Genomic DNA, 13,788 nt, shown 5'->3' on the forward strand with positions numbered 1-13,788 from the left:
AACATTTAGTTGGGTTTTTTTGTTTGTTCGTTTCTTTGTTTGTTTTCGGTTTTGGATTTTTAGAGACAGGGTCTTGCTCTGTCACCCGGCTGGAGTGCAGTGGTACCATTGTAGCCCACTGCAGCTTTGAACTCCTGGGCTTAAGTGGTCCTCCCACCTCAGCCTCCCAAACAACTAGGACTACAGGCACATGCTACGCACTGGCAAAATTTTTGAAAATTTGTTTTGTACAGCCAGGGTCTTGTACATAGTTGTCCAGGCTGGTCTGCAACTCCTGGCCTCAAGGGATCCACCTAGGCCTCCCAAAGTGTTGGAATTACAAGTGTGAGCCACCATGCCTAGTCCTTTTTTTTGAACCCCCTAAATATTTCTTGCTGTTTGGAAAACTGTTACATCAAATGTTTCAGAGTAGAATCAACAGCAGGTCACTTTTGTGCAACTGCACAGGATTCTACAGAGTAAAACGCTAGATATCTCTTCAATCAATGATTATTTATGAAGCACTGTGATGGTTAATTTCATATGTCAACCTTGCTCAGCCACAGTATTTGGATCTATTTGTTCAGACATTACTCTAGCTGTTTCTGTGAAAGTATTTTTTAGATGAGATTAACATTTAAATCAGTAGACTTTGAGTAAAGCAGATCATCCTCTATAAAGTGGGTGGGCCTTATCCAACCAGTTCAAGGCCTTAATAGAAAAAGGCTGACCTGCCCTAGAGGGGAGGGAATTCTGCCAGCAGACAGCCTTCAGATTTGAGGTACAGCATCATCTCTTCCCTGGGTCTCCAGCCTGCAACCTACTCTGCTGATTTTGGACTTACCAGACTCCACACTCGCATAAACCAATTCCTTAAAATCAGTTCCTATCTATCTATCTATCTGTCTATCTATCTATCTATCTATCTTTCTTTCTTTCTATCTATCATCTATCTATCTTTCTTTCTATCTTTCTATCTATCTATCATCTATCTATCTATCTATCATCTATCTATCTATCCATCTATCTTTCTATCTATCTATCTATCTATCTATCTATCTATCTATCTATCTATTATCTCCTATAAGTTCTGTTTCCCTGAACAACCCTGAGTAATCCATGCATCATTTTGAGAGATGATGTGTGTCTTTGGAATCTAGAGTTTCTTTCAAGACTTTTTTTTTTAATGGGGTCTTACTCTGTTGCCCAGGCTAGAGTGCAGTGGTACCATCATAGCCCACTGTAGCCTCAAATTCCTGGGCTCAAGCTATCCTCCACCTCACCGTCCCAAGTAGCTTGGACTACAGAGGTACACCACCACACCTGGGTAATTCTCATATTTTTTTGTAGAGACAGAGTCTCACTATGTTGCCCATGCTGGCCAGGAAAGGCTACTAATCAAGGCAAGACAAGCAACCTCAGGGACCTTCCAGGGAATTCTTCTCCCCTTTTTGACTCAAGAGCCTACCCCACAAATTATTGATTCCATTCAGATAATGTTTCCCATTGAACCTTACCAAAAAGATCACTATCATTGTTCTTAAATTTAAAAAAAAACAACACAGATTTCTTTACTCTTTCCTGCAAGAAAAAAGAGAAGATGAGAAAAGCCATATCCTAATTGTAGCCATCCATGTCATCTATTTTGCATTCTCATTGTACTGCTATACAAGGTGTTGCTGGTTAGGGGAGGGGAAGGTCTTGGCCACAATGCCCTGGTCAAATCCTGAGGGCCTCTTTCCAGGCTAGTCTCATCCCAGCTGCCTGTTTAGCAAGGTCTGAAGGGATTCAGAACACAGACCTCCTGGTCTATTGCTTGCTTTTCTTCAATACGAAGGTGTCTTTTGGGGAAACGATCAGAGATTCTTACTATATGAAATTTTGAAAATCTCCCCAAAGGTGCCACCACTTCTATTTTTAAAACATGTTCATTGAAATTTAAAAAGAAGCAGTTATTCTTTAACGCAAATTTGTGAGATTTGTACAGGCTTTCACCACAAGCTTTATGTATGTCAGTGGTGCTCACAGTATGGTCTCCAGACCAGCAGCATCTGCAACACCTGAGAATTTGTCAGAAATGCACATTATCAGGCCCCACCTCCGACCTATGGAATTGGAAACTCTGCCAGTGAAGCCCAGCAATCTGTGCTTTCAAAAGTCCTCCAGGGAGTGGAATGATAGTTGTCAGAGGCTAGGAAAGGGAGTGGGATGGAGAGAGGCTGGTTAATGGGTAGAAGCATACGGTTAGATAGAATAAGTTCGAATGTTCTACAGTACAGCAGGGAAGCCATAGTTAACAATAATTTGGCTAGCGCGGCGGCTCACGCCTGTAATCCCAGCATTTTGGGAGGCCAAGGCAGGTGGATCAACTGAGGTCAGGAGTTCTAGACCAGCCTGGCCAACATGGTGAAACCCTGTCTGTACTAAAAATACAAAAATTAGCCAGGCTTGGTGGCACGTGCCTGTAATCCTAGCTACTTGGGGTGCTGAGGCAGGAGAATCGCTTGAATCCAGGAGGCGGAGGTTACAGTGAGCCGAGATCGTGCCATCTCACTCCAGCCTGGGGGACAAGAGGGAGATTTTGTCCCCCCCCAAAAAATAATAATAATAATAATAATAATAATTTACTGTATATTTCAAAATAGCCAGAAGAGAAGATTTGAATTGTTCCTAGCACAAAGAAACAATGTTAGAGGGACTGTATATCTTAAATACTTTGATTTGATCGCTATACCTTGTATGCATATATCAAGATATCACATGTACCCCATATAATTATTATTATTATTATTTCGAGATGGAGTCTTGCTCTTTTGCCCAGGCTGGAGTACAGTGGTGCCATCTTGGTTTACTGCAACCTCCACCTCCCAGCTTCAAGCAATTCTCCTGCCTCAGCCTCCTAAGTAGCTGGGACTACATGTGCCCACCACCAAGCTCAGCTAAACCCCATGCAATTATTATGTATCAATTTTTAAAATTTCAAGCCCTCCAGGGGATTCTAAAGCATGCTACGGTTTGAGAACCCCTTATACATGTATTATGCAACTCACTCAGCAGGCAGCTAAGCTCCCTAACCCAAGGGGGTTGATTGAATTTATGGTAAACTAAAGCATGTCAATTATATAATTTTCTCAATATGATACTTGTTCAAATATGATACTTGTCCTTGAATAAACATCATCTCTTTAGTCATCAAATACAATTTAAATAAATATGCGACAGGAAATTGTTTGCACATTCTTGTGCTAGTCCTCTAGACAAAAGCAGGCAGAATAGAGTATTAGTGACATGGTGGCCACAGGTGGAGAGCTGAACACAGGGAAAAACACACCGACGAGCTCCAATCCATGCTCATTAGTTGCAAGAACAGACCTGCAGACAAACACCAGGTGTGCCGTTTCAGCAGACTTCACAATGAGGTGTGACTGTGTGTCCATGCCCATGGATTAACTGAAATGTACTCAGAGGAAATCTGTTCATCTTGCTAGACCAGGACTCCCTACAAGCGAATCTACAGACAGGCTCTCAGTGAATTCCATGAAATAAAACCCCTTTAAATTATCTGCATGGAAATGGTTATCTAGAATAAAAGTGGGGAAAAAGACACACTAAATAGACAACTATACAAATTAGTTCATGTACATTTCACAGATTGAAAGTAAATTGGAAATGATAATTATTCACAATTCAAGGTTTATTAGGCTCACCTGTCTCCAGAAACGGTGTCTGAGCTGACCTGGGGCTTGGGCGCAGAGGGTGGGGAGCTACAGGCAAGGCCACCTGGGTGCCCACAAATGGATGGTAGTGGGGGAGGTCACTTTATCCTCGAAGCACTATGCTCACAACTCTACCCCCTGCACATGGCTAAGGTGAGCGCTGAGCCTCCCCCCAGGTCCATTTCCCTCACGAAGGAGGACACAGAAAACTGACGCCTGCTACTAGGCATGTTCAGCATTTACAAAAGACGACATGCTTCTCTTAGGATCCCTGACCAAGTATTTCTGCCCAGTCTTCTCGATCCACCCTGTGTGTTCCCAGAGCACCTTCTGCTTCCTTCTGTCAGAGCCCTTAGTGCATTTTGTTACAATTCTTTTACTTTGTTGTCTCTAGACTGTGAGCTCCTTTTTTATATTTTTAGAGACAAGGTCTCTCTGTGTTGCCCAGGCTGGCGAGCAACGACACAATCAAGGCTCACTGCAGCCTCAAATTTGTTGCCTCAAGTGATCCTCCTGCCTTAGCCTCCTAAGTAGCTGGAACTACAGGTATGCCACCAGGCCTGGCTTATTTTATTTTATTTTATTTTATTTGAGACGGAGTCTTGCACTATCACCTGGGCTGAAGTACAATGGCGTGATCTTGGCTCACTGCAACCTCCGCCTCCTAGGTTCAACCAATTCTCCTGCCTCAGCCTGCAGAGTAGATGGGATTACAGGTGCCCACCACCATGCCTGGCTAATTTTTTGTATTTTAAGTAGAGATGGGGTTTCACTATGTTGGCCAGGCTGGTCTCAAACTCCTGACCTTGTGATCCACCTGCCTTGGCCTCCCAAAGTGCTGGGATTACAGGTGTAAGCCACCACGCCCGGCCTAATTTTTTAATTTTTGTAGAGACAGAGTCTCGCTATGTTGCCCAGGCTGGTCCCAGACTCCTAGCCTCAAGTCATCCTCCTGCCTTGGCCTCCTGAACCCAAAGTGATAAGATTACAGCAGCAAACCACTACTTTCGCAAGCCGCTTCTTCTGGCCTAGACTGTGAACTCCTTGAACGCTTTTTACCCTTACAGAACACTAATACTGGAGCAAAGGCACTCCGTAAATCGTTTTCTGCGTGAATAACACTTGTGTCATAAGCCTGGTTTCTTGGGCATTTGCCTGCTTTGAGACCAGGACTTCCTGAGAGTTGAGATAAAAGTGAAAACTTATTTGCCCTTTTTTTCAAATAATATATGTTTCCCACGTGAACCTTCAGTGTCTCTAGTGAGCATTGATACTGTTTAACAAGAATGATGCTAAACCCATCCTAAAAGAATGAGTGGGGCCAGGGCTTGCTGGACAGGATTGGTTTACAGCGTTTCAGAGCTTGAGTCCAGAGGCCTGCATAGACCCCAAGGCACAGCATTCTTGAGAGCTGATCTGCAGTCATGGAGATTGACCAATGGGTCAGACACCCAGGGCTACGTCAGAGAGAAACACCCCAGGCACAGGCTACGGGGTGAAGACTAGGGTGGTCAGGTGGCAAAGAAGCTTCAAGCAGAGGATGGGAGCCTGCTCCAGGAGGAACTCAGGTATCTGGGGGTGCTGCGGCCTTAAGCTTTCATGTAACTCAGTTTTTGACCTTGGGATCCCCCTTGAAGTCTCTGGTGTGGATACATCCTTCATCCTTTTAGACGTCCTAGCCCTGGACCTAAAGGAGTGTACTTGTCTTGGATGGAACTTTTTCATCTTCCCCAACTGAAGCTCTGTACCCGTCAAACTCCCATTACTTGCTCCGCCTGACCCCCTACCCCGGGCATCCACTATTCTTTCTTTCTTTCTTTCTTTCTTTCTTTCTTTCTTTCTTTCTTTCTTTCTTTCTTTCTTTCTTTCTTTCCTTTCTTTCTTTCTTTCTTTCTTTTCTTTCTTTCTTTCTTTTCTTTTCTTTCTGTCTTTCTTTTTCTTTCTTTCTCTCTCTCTCTTCCTTCCTTCCTTCCTTCTTTCCTTCCTTCCCTTCCTTCCTTCTTTCCTTCCTTCCCTTCCTTCCTTCCTTCCTCTCTCTCTCTTTCTTCTTTCTTTCTTTATTTTTTTTTTTGAGATGGAGTCTTGCTCTGTCACCCAGGCTGGAGTGCAGTGGCATGATCTTGGCTCACTACAACCTCTGCTTCCCGTTTCAAGCAATTCTCCTGTCTCAGCCTCCTGAGTAGCTGGGATTACAGGTGTACAACACCAGTCCTGGCTAATTTTTGTATTTTTAGTAGAGATGGGGTTTCACCATGTTAGCCAGACTGATCTTGAACTCCTGACTTCATGTGATCCACCCACCTCGGCCTCCCCAAAGTGCTGGGATTATAGGTGTGAGTCACTGTGCTCGGCCCCATTCTTCCTTTCTCCATCAATTTGACTACTATAGGCACCTCATCTGAGTGGCATCATACAGTATCTGTCCTTTTGTAACTGGTTTATTTCACTTACCATTATGTCCTCAAGTTTCATCCATGATGTAGCCTGTGTGAGAATTTCCTTCCTCTTAAAAGCTGAGTCTCATTCCATTGTATAGATATGCCACATTTTGTTTATTCATTCGTCTATCAATGAACACTTGGCTGTTTCCACCTCTTGGCTGTTGTGAATAATACTGCTATGAGCATATAGGTGACATAGTCTGAATATTTGTCCCCACCCAAATCTCATGTTAAATTGTATTCCCCAGTCCTGGAGGTGGGGCCTGGTAGGAGATGTTTGGCTCGTGGGGGTGGATTCCTCATGGCTTGGTACTGTCTTGTTGACAGTGAGTGAGTTCTCAGAAGATCTGGTCATTTTATAGTGTGTGGCACCTCCCCCACAACTCTCTGTCTCTCTCTCTCGCTCACTTGCTCCTGTTTTCACCATGTGAAGTGCCTGCTCCCACTTCACCTTTCACCATGAGTAAAAGCTCCCTGAGGCCTCCCCAGAAACCAAGTAGATGCTGGCACCATACTTCCTGTACAGTCTGCAGAACCTTGAGACAATTTAACCTCTTTTCTTTTTACATCATCCAGCCTCAGGTATTTCTTTATAGCAATGCAAGAATGGCCTAATACAATGGATGTACACATATTTTTTAGGGTCCCGGCTTTTAGTTATTTTGAGTAGATACCTAGAAGTGGAATTGCTGGATCATATGGTTATTTCTATGTTGAATCTTTTGAGGAGCCACCATCCTGTCTTCCACAGCAGCTGTGCCATCTTATATTTCTACCAGCAATGCAAAAAGGTTCCAATTTTTCCACATCTTCACCAGCACTTTTTATTTTCTGTTCATTTGTTATTTATAATAGCCATTTGATATGGTTTGGCTGTGTCCCCACCCAAATCTCATCTTGTAGTTCCCATAATCCCCACATGTCATGGGAGGGACATGGTAGAAGATAATTGAATCATGGGGGTCATTTCCCCTATCCTGTCCTCGTGATAGTGAGTGAGTTCTCACAAGATGTGATGGTTTTATAAGGGGCTTTTCTCTAATTTGCTCAGCAATTATCTTTGCCACTGCCATGTGAAGAAGGACGTGTTTGCTTCCCCTTCCACCATGATTGTAAGTTTTCTGAGGCCTTCCCAGCCATGCTGAACCAAGTCAATCAAATTTCCTTCCTTTATAAATTACCCAGTCTTGGGTAATTAGCAGCATAAAAACGGACTAATACAGCATCCTAACGGGTATGAAGTGATAGCTCCTTGTGCTTTTGATTTGCATTTCCCTTATCGCAGTATTGAGCATCTTCTCATGTGCTTATTGGCCATTCATATATCCTCTTTGAAGAAATGTCTATTTGAGCCTGTTGTCCATTAAAAATATAAAATAATTTTTAGTCATTCAAGGAAACGCACTTCTTATAGTTCTTAATATAATCATAAAATATTCTAGGGTTTTCTTGTTTTTTGTTTTTTTTTTTGAGACGGAATCTCGCTCTGTCGCCCAGGCTAGAGTGCCGTGGTGTGATCTCAGCTCACTACAACCTCTGCCTCCCGGGTTCAAGTGATTCTTCTGCCTCAGCCCCCAGAGTAGCTGGGACTACAGGCGTGCTCCACAATGCCCGGCTAATTTTTATATTTTTAGTAGAGACGGGGTTTCGCCATGTTGGCCAGGCTGGTCTGGAACTACTGGCCTCAGGTGATCTGCCCACCTCAGCCTCCCAAAGTGCTGGGATTACAGGCATGAGCCACCGCACCCAGCCAATATTTCTGTCTTAATACAGACTAGATCTTTATCAACCCACATTGATTTTGCAGATGTTGAGGAAAAATGTAAAGAAACTGTAGCTAAGTTATTTAAGAAATATATAAATGCACATAAAGTACTATACATAAATATAAATCATATATTATATATTATACATATTTATATATCCAATATATTCATTTATATTGTACATAGATTGAATATATAAATGAATATATTTAATATATTGAATATATATAAATCATATATATATGATTTGAACAGTACACTGAATATATATCATGGCCAAATGCCAAATGACCAAATTTTTTTTTTCCAGACGGAGTTTTGCTCTTGTCATCCAGGCTGGAGTGCAGTGGCACAATCTCGGCTCACTGCAACCTCCACCTCCCAGGTTCAAGCGATTCTCCTGCCTCAGCCTCCTGAGAAGCTGGGATTACAGGTGTCTGCCACCACGTCCGGCTAAGTTTTTGTATTTTTAATAGAGACAGGGTTTCATCATGTTGGCTAGGCTGGTCTCGAACTCCTGACCTCAGGTGATCCGCCAGCTTCGGCCTCCCAAAGTGCACGGATTACAGGCATGAGCCACCGTGCCTGGCCCAAATTACCAAATCTTAAAAACAATATTCAGCCAAAGCTAAGAGAGATCCAGGTTCTGTCAAAGCAGAAGCAGAAGTTGAATACCACCGTCACAGATTAAGCTTCTCAAGTACAAAGATAAATGGCATGTTATCAAAAAATTTAATTAAGATTATAATTTTACCCTTACATATTTTAATAACCAATGTTTTAAAGTTTGACATTATTGTGTAGGAACAAAATTTGTCAAAGCTGTCAGCTGTGAATTCGCTTCTGTAGTCACTCAAGTGCACCTTTATGAGACAAGATTGTCACCAGCACATTGGACGATGGCACTAATCCTTCATCCACAATTGAATATAACTCAAGAAAGGGACTTCAGTGCTGTATTTTCTCAAAGGAGCTATGTACCAAGACTGGGAAAATCTCAAAAGTACTTTTTAACTTCAACTACCAAAAAATAGTTGGGAGAACACAGCAAACACTTAGGCAAGCCTTTTAATGTTTAGTTTTTATGTTTAATGTTTAGTTTGATGAACTCAAATCTATGAGAAAACATTCTTATGACATCTGTTTTTTTAAGTTTATTAGAAGGAACAAAATGTGGGCTACCTAATTTTTCTCTAACACTTCCTTTTTTCCCTATTGTTCAAGCTTTTTAGTGTATGTATCTAGAATAAAAAATGTTCATTATGGATTTAATGTATGTTGTTTTGTACTTTTTTTCTCCCTGTAAAACTGAGATGGCAAAATTGACATTATGCTTTTAATATCTCATTCTCATGATATGTAAAGAATTTTTCAAATAGAACTTAAGAAAAAAGACTTTTGGTCTAAAAGACATTTTTAAAAATTTAAAATACAGTTCTTACAGATTATTTTGTTTAATGACAAAATTGCAAGTATAGGGCCAGGCGCGGTGGCTCATGTCTGTAATCCCAGCACTTTGGGAGGCCAAGGCAGGCAGATTGCTTGAGCCCAGGAGTTAAAGACCAGCCTGGGCAACATTGGGAGAGCCTGTCTCTACAAAAGTACAAAAAATTAGCCAGGCATGGTGGTACACACCTGTAGTCCCAGCTACTCAAGAGGCTGAGGTGAGAGGATCACCTGGGCCTGGGAGGTCAAGGCCACAGTGAGCTGTAATCGTGCCACTGCACTCCAGCCTGGGCAACAGAACAAGACGTTGTCTCAAAAAAAAAAAAAAAATGCAAGTATAACAATTCTGAGAAGATTGGAATCATGATATAATCATGATTATGTTACCTTATGTGATTAATTAAATTTTTATAAATATGTATTGGCTTCACTACTATATAGCATTGATTCTAAAACTGACTACCTAAGACACTCTTTTAAATAACAGCTTTCTAAATATGTATTAATATTGCAGCAGTTTCCCACGCAATTATAAACTTATGTTGAACTTTAATTGACAGAATTTCAACATAGGAAGCACATAAGGAGATTTCACTCTGCGTTATATTTAGAATGCTTAATTATATTTTAAAGGTTATATTCAAATACTAATAACAAATCCACGCCATGGTTATTCCTATGAGATTTCACTGCGACTAAATATGATGATAACCTGCGTACTTACCTGATCACCAAGCAGCAGAATCCCACATGCTAGAAATGATGTTGAAGCAGCACAGGGCTGCTTAGCCTTCCCAAGGCTGTGAAATTAAAGCTGAGATTAAACCACTGAAGTCAGATGCCATCACTTTCCTAATATATGCATTATTTTATTTTTTAAATGGTGGAAAGATAGGAATGAGAGCTTTGTGAACCTGTGAATCCCAGCCCATCTTAAGTGCCATTAAATGTGGGGGATGGCATTTCCATTTCATAAAAGCAGTGACGGCTAAAAATAGAAAGCCATCGGTGACAAAGTTAATAGGAATTCAGCTTGATCTACTAACATTGCTGCCTACGTCACTAACTTTGGTTGCTCAGAATGAGTGATTGTTTAATAAGTTCTCTATTGGTTTACTTACTGAGTTTATACCATGTACCAGCCACTGTCTCAGCACTTTACAGGTATTACTCCCTTCAATCCTCACAATGGCCCAATGAGAAAGGCACTTTTATTATATTCATTTTACAAATGCAGAAACCAAATCAGAAAGAGGTGAAGCAATTCACCCAACTGCAGATCAAAAGTATTTGGGAAAAAAACGAAAAACCTAACTATATAATTTTAAAAACAGTTTGGGCATGGTGGCTCATGTCAGTAATCCCAGCACTTTGGGAGGCCAAGGCAGGCAGATCACTTGAGGCCAGGAGCTCAAGACCAGCCTGGCCAACACAGTGAAAACTCACCTCTGCTAAAAATACAAAAATTAGCTGGGCGTAGTGGCGCACGCCTGTAGTCCCAGCTACTCGGGGGGCTGAGACAGGAGAATCTGGGGAGCAAAGGTTGCAGTGAGCCGAGATCGCTCCAATGCACTCCAGCCCAGGCAACAGAGCGAGACTCTGTTTCAAAATAATAATAATAACGATAATTTTAAAAACAAATTTTAACTGTTTGCCTAGCATTTATATTGTATTAGTTATTATAAGTAATCTCGAGACGATTTAAAGTGTACAAGAGGATGTGCGTAGTTTACATGCAAATACGGTAACATTTCATATAACAAACGTGAGCATTGCAGGATTTTGGTATTTGATGGGGGTCCTGGCACCAATCCCCTCCAGATACCAAGGAACAACTGTACGTGTTTATCCTATTCAAAATAAATATTGTATTTTAATTACCAAGCAAAAGTTACAACTGCTAAAATGGCACAGGGAAAAAAGAGATCATGAGTTCTGTCTAGATAAGAAGTCAAAAGCCATGGCTCCCACCCCCAACCCTGCTCCTGACTCCTGTTGCTACCTTGAACAAATGGCTCTCTGCACCTTGGTTTCCTTGTCATGTAAATTAAGAGAAAGGTTGAACTAGAATTTTAAATTTCTGAGTGCAGGAATTATGTGTGGTTTGTTCATCACTTTATCCCCCAAAAGTGTTGAATGAAGGACTAATAAAAGAGTAAATGGTGGAAATAAAGAAAAGAAAGACGTGAAGTAGTTGCTCAAAGACCACACATCTGAAAGTGGCAAAGCCAGTGTCCGTGGCAGTTGCCTGGCTGCAGAGACCCCACTTACCTCCCCACACTGCCCAGGTGCGGGTCACACGGAGATGAGTGGTTGTCACACAGCTAGCATTAAGGATTTCCTTTTCTCTCAACTTTCAGGTTAGAGGACTAAGTATCTTTGATTTAATCAGGACGCTACTGTAGTCCCAGTTCACTAGTGGTATCTACCCAAGGGGCTGGAGGTGCAGGGAGAGACAGAGAATTCTAAACTCGCAGCTGAGGGAAGGTAGGTTGAAGACTTAAAGGGGATGGAAAAAGTGAAGGGCGAGAGAGAAACGGTGGATAGGAAAAAAAAGATAAGGTGCACACTTATTTCTCCCATTTGCCTGGGGAAAGGCAAAGTTTTGCAAGACTTTACTGCAAAAAGCAAAATAATTAGTATTAAATAATCATAGTAAATCAGGTAAACATTTTCTTTTTCTATTCCTCCCCTCTTCATCCTCTTATTCTTTCTCCTCTTCTTCTTCATTTTTTTTCCTAAAGATGATACAGAGAAAAACTCAGTGTTTGAAATTCTTAGGTGTTGGTGCCGGGCTATATATTGTCACACAAGTCTTTCTGGATGAGGCAATTTTTTTTGTTTCTTAACACACTTTTATAAATCAAAAGTAAAATATGCATACAGAATATCACTCTAAAAAAAGACATTACAGAAAAATGTCTCCAAATATGTTGAGTTTATCTGGGAATGAGAAAAGAGGATTATAATCTGGATGCACAAAACAGCAAGCCACAAATGCAGCCAGCTGGGGAAGGGCAAAGGGAAGTTCTATTGGCTGAAAGGGAGAAGTTTACATAAGCTGCTTAGAAACTGAGCTAATTGGTTCCAGAGGCTCAAAGTGAGTTGTCGTCAGTTCATTGGTGAAGATGGTGTTATTGAACAACTGTTCTTTTGAGAGCATCTTATCTCAATTACTGCAGTCCTAAAGAATGTCTAGTGATAAACTTTGTCATAAAAATACATGTTTAGGCTAGGCGTGGTGGTTCACGGTTGTAATCTCAGCACTTTGGGAGGCCGAGGCAGGAGGATCGCTTGAGGCCATGAGTTTGAGATCAGGCTGGGCAATACAGCCAGACCCTGTCTCTACAAAAATTTTTAAAAATTGGCAGCGTGTGGTGGTACGCGCCTGTAGTCCCAGCTACTCAGAAAGCTCAGGTGGGAGGATCCCTTGAGCCCAGAAGTTTGAGGCTGCAGTGAGCTATCATTGTGCCACTGCATTCCAGCCTGGGTGACACAGCGAGACCCTATCTCAAAAAAAAAAAGAGAAAGAAATAACATGTATATGCGCCAAATATGCAAGCCATGCAAAGCAGGAGATGCATGTAGGATGTGGAGGGATTTCTTGTGTGTTTTTAGAAAGTGCTGGGAAACAGTTCTTATTTGAGATGCAAGCCTGAGCCCCTTTGTCTTCTCAGCCCTATTTTGTCTGGGTCTGACTAAAGCAATTTCATCTTGGTATCTGCAACTTTTATAAGAAAAAGTAATCCCCAAATCATATGATACAGCATGAAAAATTATCACAGCGGTTCACACATATGCAGATTAAGAACTGGAACTTTCCTAGCTGGGCACAGTGGCTCACTCCTGTAAACCAGCACTTTGGGAGGCCGAGGCGTGCGGATCACTGAGGTCAGGAGTTGGAGACCAGCCTGGAAAATACGACCAAACCCTATCTCTATGAAAAATACAAAAATTAGCCAGGTGTGGTGGCACATGCCTGTAGTCTCAGCTACTCAGGTGGCTGAGGTGGGAGAATTGCTTGAACCCAGGAGGCGGAGGCTACAGTGAGCAAAGATTGTGCCACTGCACTCCAGCCTGGGTGACAAAATGAGACTCCGTCTAAAAAAGCAAAAAACAAACAAAAAAACAACTGGAACATCCCCAAGACCCAGAAGCCCTGCTCCAGGCCTGGAGTCATTTTCCATCCCATCGGCAAGGTCACCTCTAAACTGACTAATAACACCAAGGTTAGTTTTGCCAGTTTTAAAAATTTGAACAAATGGAATCACACAGAATGTATTCTTCAGTGTCCGGCTTCAGTTAACATTATGTTGGTGATATTTGTTCATTTCATGAAGTGTGGCAGTTGTTTATTCACTTTCATTTTTATATAGTTTCCACAATATGAATATACCACAATTTTATTCATCCATTCTAAATGTTGATGGACACTAGGAT

This window comes from Pan paniscus, chromosome 17 (genome assembly GCF_029289425.2).
Source record: "Pan paniscus chromosome 17, NHGRI_mPanPan1-v2.0_pri, whole genome shotgun sequence".
Taxonomy (NCBI): Eukaryota; Metazoa; Chordata; class Mammalia; order Primates; family Hominidae; genus Pan; species Pan paniscus.